The 11,077-nt window shown below is 42.3% G+C and overlaps 1 long non-coding RNA gene across 1 annotated transcript; it reads right to left on the bottom strand.

Annotated features, from left to right (window-relative positions):
- Positions 1-1,039: 1,039 nt before the first annotated feature.
- On the bottom strand, positions 1,040-9,314 carry LOC138750172 (uncharacterized). Its single transcript, XR_011349129.1, has 2 exons — positions 8,639-9,314; positions 1,040-3,582 (listed from the first exon to the last, which is right to left on the bottom strand). It is a non-coding gene; the product is annotated as an uncharacterized lncRNA (long non-coding RNA).
- Positions 9,315-11,077: the final 1,763 nt, after the last annotated feature.

Below are 11,077 nucleotides of genomic sequence, written 5' to 3'. Positions count from 1 at the left end.
TTACCTTTCAAACACGAAAGCCTGGTGAACCTTATAAATATTAAATTCTGTGCACAGTATAAGAATTGCCTGCAACCAGCAAACCTGGAGGAATGAAAAGTGAGATGCAACTGTGAACCAAAGAACTTTTCTAAATTTACACACACATGATACACACGTGCACTTAGAATTAGAAGGGTGTTAAGTTAGTTTAGTTAAGTTAATTGAAGTGTGATTCCGTTTTCATGATTTAAGATAATTAAAAGCAACTTTTGTTTAAGTAACCATTTGTCTTGGTGAATATTGCTGCTCAGTTTTGGGGTCCTCTGGGTTCTTAACATTTAAAGCAGTTCATTCTTTTGGATTGAAAATTGGAGATTTTATGATTTATTAGTTAATTGGTTTTTTTCAAGCTAATTTGAAGATGTGTGTGTAAAAACAGCAGCAATGGAGGTTGATACATTTTTGTCACAAACATTACCTGCAGAGCAAGAGAAAAGAGGAACTTGTGGCGGTGCACATCCTCATGGCGAACCAGTCCCACTTGTACCGCCACATGTCAGGGCAGCCATGGGGAAATTGCATCATCAGAGGTTTCTCTCTGACTCCAGCATTCTTTCCAGTGAGGACGCTGGGCAGTGATTATGATGTCACAATGTACCAGGTGACTGAGCTCCTGCTGCCCTTATAGGGACATGGTGAATTTGAAAAAAAAACAGTCGTTAACGACCTGTGGTGTGGTACCAGTGATTTTATTAATGAGCAGCTCCTGCAAGTGCCACAAAGTGATAGTTATTTCTAAGGCTTTAAAACTGACTGAAGTTAATTATGGATGAGGAAAATACAAATATAGAGGATTATAGTGAAATATTATATTGGTGAGGGAAAATTTTTTGAAAAAGATGGAAAGTTTTCAGAGGATAGATCAATTAAGTTGCAACTGGAATTGGAGGAATTGAGGGTCATAGAAGAAAGAAAAATAGAGGGTGATAAACAAAGAGAAGAGGCTGAAAAACAGGATATATATATAATGTCAGAAATAAAACTTCTCACACATGAGTCTCTTTAAAACTGATGACACGACAAGCTTTATTTACAAGTCTGCAGAGTTGGACTCAACTGGTTTCTCACCAGTTAAGCCCCGATACATACAGTGCATTGATTTTTATACCCTTATTATTTGCCCTTCCCCTTCTTATTAATACTGTTTTAATTGGTTAGTATTACAAAAGCATTCTAAGTATAACTGCATTATTAATTATCACGTTCGTTACGTACGCTGTGAACTCTACATACACTAAATTCTGTTTCTCACCCTTCTTATCAATCTTTTGTCTCCTGCATGTCTCTCACTATGACCATGAAAAGATAGGTTTAAAAAAAACATATCCAGCTGAACCTTTTGTCCTTGGCTGCTAGTAAGCTCCCTGTCCGTTCTGGCTTCCCTTTTTATGATTAATCATCACATTTTAACTTAAGTCATTTTAACCTAAATTCTCTATATAACAATCCACCCCTTTCTCTCTTTAAAATGTGTGTAATATATATAGATATGAATGGGGATTTTAACCTGGGGAAGAGAAACGTTTCATGATACATTAATCTCGTGCTGAAGTAAAATTCTAACGGGGTCTCCCAGTCCCCCTGGTTGCATAGCCTGTTGGACCATGGAAATCACCAGGCTGCGTAGACAGGGAATAATACAGGGCAAAATAAGTAGGAGGAATAAAATACCTCCGATGACCCACAAGAAGGTACGCCACCAGGTTCCCCCAAACCATTTGTCCATCCAATTTAATTGTGCAAAAGGATGCCAGGTTTGAACCGGTACATGGGACAAAATACGAATATTATCAGTGATTTTTCGAATGGCTTGGCCATTATCATCAATCTGTAAGCAGCAGTTAGTCAAATTAAGCTTTCCACATACACCTCCTTCTGTAGCTAGGAGATAGTCTAGGGCCAGACGGTTCTGATATATAGCAGAGCGCATTTGACCTTGCTGGGATGCAAGTAATTGCAGGGCTAGAGCTGTTTGATTTGTAACAATTTCAAGGACTGCTTGCAAGTGAATAATGCGATTTAACATATAAATAGGAGTACGATAACCCCAGGATCCATCTTGAGCCCATGTAGCGGGACCATAATATTGAATTATGTGTTCTGGAGGCCAATCATCTCCCCATTGTCCCAAATGTACCGTGCTAGAGTGGGGCTGACGGTGTAATGTATCAAAAATCTTCACTCCTAATTTATGACCGTGATCGTGGGGTAGGAGGAAAAATTCTGGGCGGATTATTCCTAGGTAACAAGTTCCACTCCACTGTAAGGGGAGACGAGTATAAGCTTTATTACCACATACCCAGAATAATCCATTTGGGGATACTCTATATCCCCGTTCCCAAACTCTTTTAAGAGTGGGGTTTGATTGGTATGGTCCTGTGATGGTGGAACTGGTACAATTCCAAAGCTGAATACTGCTATTAGACAGGGGTAGGCAATTAGTTTTAAAAACAGTGGATAAGAACCAAGTCATGGGTTTAGGAAACCAAATGAAATTACCAGGCAAAATGCGAATCCATACAGCCTTGCAGGGACTTTTTCCTACTAGGTATTTGCCGGTTCGTGAGAGACAATAAAAACCAGAGGGGACGTTAGAGAGAGACCAAGTTTCTCTTGATCTCGTTCGGTTAGTTGTCCAAATTCGGGAAATCATGGTCAATGAATTGAGGGACTCCCCCCACCAAGGCCATTGCTCTGACATCCGTGGACCCCCGCAGACCCAACAATTGGTTACATTAAAAGTTCCTGCAATTCTAGTTGCAAGATCAACAAAAAGGTTATCTCCCCCAACTGCGTGACCGAAACTTTCATGGTTATTTGGATGGACTCGAACTAAGTCCGGCTGTCTTAAAGGGGCAGGCACTTTTGAGTGTGGAGTGGTATTTCTTATTGGAACAGTACACTGGTGTATGCAAAACCAGAGTCCATCAGGGCATGGTGGGCCTGAGTCACCCTTCCAACCGTTAAGAGGGAAAGGAGTGGTATTAGGAATCTGTATATAATGACCCATATTATTTCCTTCTTTTTCCACACAAGGGGTATATGGATGTTGGGTGGTATTTTCTGCCCAGCATTTCTCAGGAACTGAGGTATGGGAAATAAAATTACCCTCCTTTCTTCCCCAAGTGCGGTCCTGAAACAGGACCACTGTGTCTCTGCATTTCTTACATTTCACACCTGATAAAGACATAGGCAAACTAAGAAAAATCAAAGAACATAACAATAACATTGTGAATCAAGTCTTTCTGCGAAATCGCAAGGTAAGAGGTTTTTCTCCAGGAACACAAGTCCAATCTGAGTTCGTATCAGGGTCCTGAGGCGCCTCTACAGGTCCCTTAAATCTGGATGCGTGTGTCCACCCCTTCTCTCTTGTTCGTGCTGCAGCCTCTGTAGTTAAGAGAACTTGGTATGGACCTTCCCACTGAGGCTGGAGTTTTTCAGTTTTCCAGGTCTTGATGAGAATCCAGTCTCCTGGTTCCACTTTGTGTAAAGAAAAGTCTAGAGGCGGTGTTTGTGCCAATAGTCCTCTCTTTTGTAAATCTGTAAGAGAGCGTGACAGTGCCTGTAAATAGTTCCTAACAAATATATCCCCTTCCCCCAAGGTGGGACACCCCTCAACTGTACTCCAGAAGGGAAGCCCAAACATCATTTCATAAGGGGACAACCCTACATCTTTTCGTGGGGCAGTACGAATTCTTAATAAAGCCAGGGGCAGACACTTTATCCAAGGCATTTTAGTTTCCACCATTAATTTTGTCAATTGCATTTTTAGGGTTCCATTCATACGTTCAACCCTCCCTGAGCTTTGTGGATGCCAAGGGGTATGCAATTTCCAAGAGACCTGTAATGCATTACAAATCAATTGCTGGATTTTTGAACAAAAATGTGGACCCCTGTTTGAGTCTATAGAATCCATTATACCATATCTGGGGATTATCTGCTCTAGGAGGAGGCGAGCTACTGTAGAGGCTGTAGCATTTACTGTTGGGAAGGCTTCCACCCATCGGGTAAAGTGATCTATTACCACCAACAGATACTTCCATCTTTGGACTTGAGGTAACTCTGTGAAGTCGATCTGGATACTTTGAAAAGGGCGTATGGCTAATGGTTGACCTCCCATGGTCCCTGTCCTCATTATCTTCTTATTAATTTTTGTGCATAGGTGACAGTTCTGCACCTCCTGTTGGGCCAAGGTGTAGATTCCCTTACACACATATTCTCGAAGCACTGTGTCACATAAGGCTTGGGTGCCCCAGTGGCTCTGATGATGCAGGTATTTTAAATATTGCGAGTTATTTCTTTATTTAGAACCATTCTTCCATCTGGTGTCTTCCATGTTCCATCAGGCAGCTGGCTTGCGCCCAGCTGAGCCATGTCCTTTTCTTCCTTAGCAGTGAAAATGGGAGCCTTCTTTATGCCTTGTCTTATGGGGATTAAGGTCAGCAAACGGACTTCTTGTTGCATGGCTGTCCTTTTGGCTTCTTCATCAGCCAGTCTGTTTCCAATTGCTGTCGGGGTATCTCCCCTCTGATGGTCTGGTATGTAGACCACTGATATTTCCTGGGGTAATGTCAAGGCTTCTAAAGTCAGAGTAATCTTCTGTTCGTGTGCCAATTCCTTTCCTCTTGATGTAATTAGACCACGCTCCTTCCAGATCTTACCAAAGGTATGCACTACCCCATATGCGTATTTGGAATCAGTGTAAATCGTTCCAGTTTTCTCTGCCAGTATTCTGAGGGCTCTCTGCAAGGCATATAGTTCACAGGACTGTGCTGACCAGCTTCCGGGTAGTCTCGTGGATTCTACTACTTTCCAAGTATTTCCTTCTATTATAGCATACCCACTTCTTCTCATTCCGTCAACACATCTGGCGGAGCCGTCAATGTAGAATTCATATCTTTCTCCCAGAGGAGTATCGCAAAGGTCTTTTCGGGTCTTGGTCTGAAGATCCGTCAACTCGACACAGTCGTGCTCCACCTCTCTCTCTGTTTCACTGCCGTATAAAAACTGAGCTGGGTTGCAGCTATTAATCTTTGCAAACTGTAGATCTTCTCCGACCATTAAAATGGTTTCATACTTTAATATGCGAGAATCAGTCAGCCATCGATGGGCAGTTTGTGTTAATAAAACACTCACAGAATGGGAGGTGTACACAGTCATCTTTCCTCCAAAAGTAAGTTTACGTGCTTCCTCTACCAACAGAGCAGCAGCCGCTACTCCTTGGATACACGTCGGCCATCCGCGAGACACTGGGTCCATCATTTTGGAAAGGAAAGCCACTGGGTGTCGCTGACCGCCTTTTTCCTGTGTTAAAACTCCCACAGCTGTTCCTTGGTTATGAGTGACAAATAGCTGGAAGGGCTGTTTTAAAGAGGGCAGAGTGAGTACCGGGGCTCGTGTCAGGCGATGCTTCAAGTCCTCAAACCATCCCTCCTCCTCCTGGGTCCATTTCAATGGATATTCATTTTCATTTGTCAGCTTTTCATACATAAACTTCACCGACGCTGAGTAGTCCTCTATCCATAACTTACATTAACCTAAGAGTCCCAGGAATTGTCTTATTTCCTTCATATTACGGGGTAACGGCATTCTAATGATTCCCGCAATCCGTTCAGGGGTAATCCGTTTCTGTCCTTTACTTATCTGGTGTCCCAGATATACCACAGTTCTCTCAACGAACTGTAACTTGTTCCTGGACACCCGTAGACCCTTTTTCCCCAGATAATTCAAGAGTCTAATTGTATCTCCCCTCATTTCTTGTTCCTTGGGTCCTGATAATAGTAAATCGTCCACATACTGCATTAGTTGGGAATCATCAGATTGTGGATAGTCCGCCAGGATTTGTTCTAGCATTTGTCCAAACAGGTTCAGAGATTCAGTGAACCCTTGGGGCAATACAGTCCACCGAAGCTGTCTCTGTCTACCTGTCCATGGATTTTCCCATTCAAACGCGAACATATCTCTACTTTCCTCTTCTAATGGACACGTCCAGAAGGCATCCTTCAAGTCGATAACACTAAACCACTCATGGTCTGGGGGAATCCGACTCATAATAGTATAGGGATTAGGCACCACTGGGTGGCGGGTCTGAACAATAGCATTCAAACTTCTTAGATCCTGAACTAGGCGATAGGATCCATCTGACTTTTTCACTGGGAGTATAGGGGTGTTATAAGGTGACATGCATTCTTCTAATAGTCCGTCTCGTATTAGAGTCTCAATTACCGGCTGTAGCCCTTTTCTCCCTTCCAAAGAAATAGGATACTGACGTTTCCTTACCGGCTGATGACCTGGGATTAATGTGACATGTAAAGGTGGGATGTCCAGACCTCCTCGATTTCCCTCCTTATACCAGACTCTCTCATCAATCTGCCGTTCATCCTCTTCCTTTAGAGCACAGAGGTGGACTCGCACTTCTCCGTCCACAGGGAGAGCACCCAAACCTAGGAGAGCCTGTAAGTCCCTTCCTAGGAGGTTAAATCCAGCCGACGGTAACAACAAGAGGTCTTGTACCCCTTCTCTTTCTTCCAGTTTCACTGTTACTTGGGGAATTATTGATACCATTCTGGAAGCCCCTTCTATCCCAGAAATTTTTAAATTACTTTTTACAGGTTCAGTCCCGATTGGCACAGTTATTACACTACTTCGTTCCGCTCCTGTGTCCACCATAAACACCACCTCTTCTCCCTTGGGACCAATTTTTAGTTTTACCAGGGGTTCCCTCTTTTACTTGGTCCCCAACATTTGGAACCCCTGACCCCCCTAATCTTCTTCCATAAGTTCGAGGGCACGCAATTCTCTCTTGTATCGGGGGCATTCCCTCTTAAAGTGTCCTTTCTCATTGCAGTAATAGCACTTAACGAACCTCCGGGGTCTTCCCTCTCTTGGATATCTTGGATTGTTTAGAGGAAGGTTTTGTTTTCTTTCCCCTCTGGATTCGGCATTCATCTGTCGGATAGTCTGTACCATAACCTTTGTCGCCCTCTTTTGATCTTCTTCTTCTCTCTGCACATATACTTTTTGCGCCTTTTTTAACAGGTCGCTTAGGGGTTTTTCGCTCCAGTCCTCCTCCTTTTCTAGTTTCTTTCTAATGTCCTGCCATGATTTGGAAACAAATTCAATTCGAATAAGCTGTTCACCCATTGGTGTACTAGGGTCCACGCCCGCATACTGTTGGACATTCTTTCTCACCCTCTCCAAGAAATCAGTAGGGGACTCGTCTTTCCCCTGGTGGTTCCCAAATGCCTTGGTGAAATTGTGACCCTTTGGCACAGCCTCCCGTATCCCTTTAATTGTCCACTCTCTATATTGTCTCATACTTGCCAATCCCTCGGGTGTTCATTTGTCCCACCTGGGTTCATTTAAGGGATATTTTTGTTCATGGGGTCTGGGATCCACAGGTTGTTCATATTCCCACATGAGGAGTGCAGCCCGTCGAATCATCTGCCTCTCCTGGGGTGAGAATAATGTTCCCATTATTGCCTGCATCTCTTCCCACGTATATGTGTTTGGTCCCAGGAATTGGTCGAGCTGTTCGGCCAGTCCTATAGGATCTTCGAATAACTTTTTCATTTCTTTCTTAAATCCCCGCACCTCTGTACTAGTTAGGGGAACATTCACATATCCTGTTCCCCCTCCTGGTCCTCCCATAGGAACTTCCCTCAGGGGATTTAGGCTTATTGAAAACTTTGATGGTCCTGGACCAGTCTGGGATCTTGTCCAGGGTCAGTTTACCGGTGGAAGTTTAGGGTCCGACTCCCTTAATTCATTCTTTTTTTCCCGGCCCCTTTCGGGGCAATCAGATTCATCACCTTTCCCCTCCGGTAATGAGCTTTCCTCGGGCGCAGTAGGCACCGGGGGAATATAAGGAGGGGGAAGGTTGTCCAGAGGTTCCCATTTCTTTTCTCCCGCTACCCTCAATTTAAAACATTTTGTTAAGGATCCTGGCCAGGGAACCCAACAAAATGCATACGCTGACTCTTCTTGATTCACCTTTGGTCTCGAATTTACATATATGTTTAATGCTTGTCTAACCCAATCCTCATCAGATCCAAATTTCGGCCACCAGACCGAGGAACCTTTAATAGGTTGTTTCGACCAAAGGAGACAATATTGAACCATCTTTTTCTTGTTTTTGTCTCGATATCTTTTACTATCCCAATTTTCAAACATTCTCCCCACGGCTGTCAAGGGGAACTCCCAGGAATTGTCCTGAATTTTCAGACAAACCCTTAGATTTTGATCCTCCCATTTTCCCACCTAGATCCGTTTATCGTTGCTGAGGACCCTCTCGTTCTGGACCCTACTCCCTTCTTCTCATACGCCTCGTCGGAGGTACCGTCCCTCCTTCGGTTACCGCTGAGGTTTCCCTGGGGTCAACCCCTCTCTTCTCGGCACTTCGTCGGAGGTGCTGTCCCTCCTTCGGTTACCGCCGAGGTTTCCCTGGGGTCTATCCTAGAGTCCCACGACAGGGTCCTCACGCCACGACAAAAGCTCTATACCTGATCTATTACGTTAGGTTTTTTTTATCCAAACAGGTGTATCCCGTTACACCTGTTACCCAATCCCCACACCACAATCGTAAGTCGTCACTTACCGGTGTCTTCCCGGGGATTGAACCGTCACCCTTCTCCTCTCCGTCTTGTCGTGTCACCTTGTCCGGATACCACTCGCTCAAGCTGCCCAAAGCGACGAGCAAGGGACTAGGAGCCGCTGAACTCAGCGGGGTGCACCACCTCCGATGTCCCTCTTCTCGCCTCCCCTCACGGCTGGAGTGTAGATCCCGGACGAGCCCCCATTTGTCAGAAATAAAACTTCTCACACATGAGTCTCTTTAAAACTGATGACACGACAAGCTTTATTTACAAGTCTGCAGAGTTGGACTCAACTGGCTTCTCACCAGTTAAGCCCCGATACATACAGTGCATTGATTTTTATACCCTTGTTGTTTGCCCTTCCCCTTCTTATTAATACTGTTTTAATTGGTTAGTATTGCAAAAGCATTCTAAGTACAACTGCATTTTTAATTATCACGTTCGTTACGTACGCTGCGAACTCTACATACACTAAATTCTGTTTCTCACCCTTCTTATCAATCTTTTGTCTCCTGCATGTCTCTCACTATGACCATGAAAAGATATGTTTAAAAAAACATATCCAGCTGAACTTTTTGTCCTTGGCTGCTAGTAAGCTCCCTGTCCGTTCTGGCTTCCCTTTTTATGATTAATCATCACATTTTAACTTAAGCCATTTTAACCTAAATTCTCTATCTCTAACATATAAGAGAGAGGAAACTGAAAAAAGGAAGCTGAAAAATTGAGGAAATTTGAGCTGGAGGTAGCTGAAAGATGGAGGGAGGAAACTGAAAGGGACAGTTTCAATTAGAGAAGAAAACAGATAGAGGGAGGAAAGAGATTTGAGGCTATAATTCCTTGGGGGAGTTTTTGGCTAGTAGAGAGGTCATCTAGATTCTGCTTCTGATGAGAGAGGTATAGATACATATTTTCATCTTTTTGAAAAGGTTGCTGAGAGCTCAAGATGCCCAAAAGAAAATTGGACTCTTATGCTTCAAATTGTATTGAAAGGAAAAGTACAATTACATACAGTAGTTTGTCCTCAGAGCAAGTGGCAAATTATGATACTGTTAAACAAGCAGTATTGAAAGCTTAAGAATTAGTTTCAGATGCATAGAGACAAAAATTTAGGAGTTTGGTGAAATATTGGTATCAATCTTATATGGATTTGCCCAATGCTTCTGAAAAAAATCTGTATGTTTTGACCATTGGTGCGCCTCAAAAGGAATAAATAATGATTTTGACAGATTGAAAAAATTGATATTAATTGAGGAAATTAAAAGGTGTGCTCCAAATGAGATTAAATTATAGCCAGATGAGAGAGACATAGAGATGTGACAGAAAATGACTGGATTAATGGACGAATTTTCCCTAATTCACAAAAACACATTTTCAGAGAGCTAATGTGAAACAGATTAATAAGCCTGTTAAGAAGTTAATGTGGAGCAAACTAATAAACCTGAAATTAAGTCTGGAGAGAATGTTAAGAGAAATGATGAAAATAAGGTTGGAAAAGATAGAACTTCTCGATTTGTATGTCATTTTTGTAAGAAATCTGGTCATATTATTGTGAATTGTTTAGTATTGAAAAAGAGATGAGAAAACAAGGTTTTATGAGAACCATGTATTCAGACAGTTGAATCTAAAGAGAACAGATGTTCCAAACCTGGTAAGGTGTCATGGATGTTTTCAAACTTTTTGTGTTAGAAGGCTTGGTTTCAGTGAAGGAGGGAGAACCATAGGTTCCAGTTAAAATGCTTAGAGATACTGGGATTGCTCAATCACTGTTGTTGGAAAATGTTTTAACTCCTGATCAGAAGTGACACAGGTGAGACAACTTTGATTCAACATGTAAGAGGTGAGGTAGAGTCAATATCTCTTCACAACATACTGCTAAAATCAGAATTATTTGAAATACCTATTGTACTAGGAGTAATTTCAAAGTTACCCATGCAGGGTTTCTCATTTTTATGAGTAAATCATGGATCAGGAGTATATGTTAAGAAATGATATTATTAGACCTTCAAACTCTGATTAGAGTTCTCCTTGTATTCTGGTAACATATTTGGGTCATGTAATTGGCCATGGCGAAGTTGCACTTATTCAAGCTAATGTGAATGCTATTTCTGAGTTTCCTTTTCCCAATGGCAAAAAAAAAGCAGTGGAAAAGCTTTTAGGAATGGCAGAATATTACAAGAAATTTTGCTGAAATTTTCCTGAGGTTAACCAACTTTTTTAAGAAAGGGGAGAAATTTGTGTGGACTAAATTTATCAGACAGCTTTGGAAAATTTAAAGGAGATGCTATACCATTGCCCTGTGTTACAATTACCTGATTTTGACAGACCATTTTTTTTAGTAGGTGATGCCAGCGAGGAAGCAGTTGATACATCTTTATTGCAAAAACAAAATGAAATTGACCAACCAGTTGCCTACTTTTCAAAAAAATTCACTGTTCATCAAA

The sequence above is a fragment of the Narcine bancroftii genome, assembly GCF_036971445.1.
Source record: "Narcine bancroftii isolate sNarBan1 chromosome 12 unlocalized genomic scaffold, sNarBan1.hap1 SUPER_12_unloc_2, whole genome shotgun sequence".
Taxonomy (NCBI): Eukaryota; Metazoa; Chordata; class Chondrichthyes; order Torpediniformes; family Narcinidae; genus Narcine; species Narcine bancroftii.
This window is presented reverse-complemented; position numbering and strand designations above follow the sequence as displayed.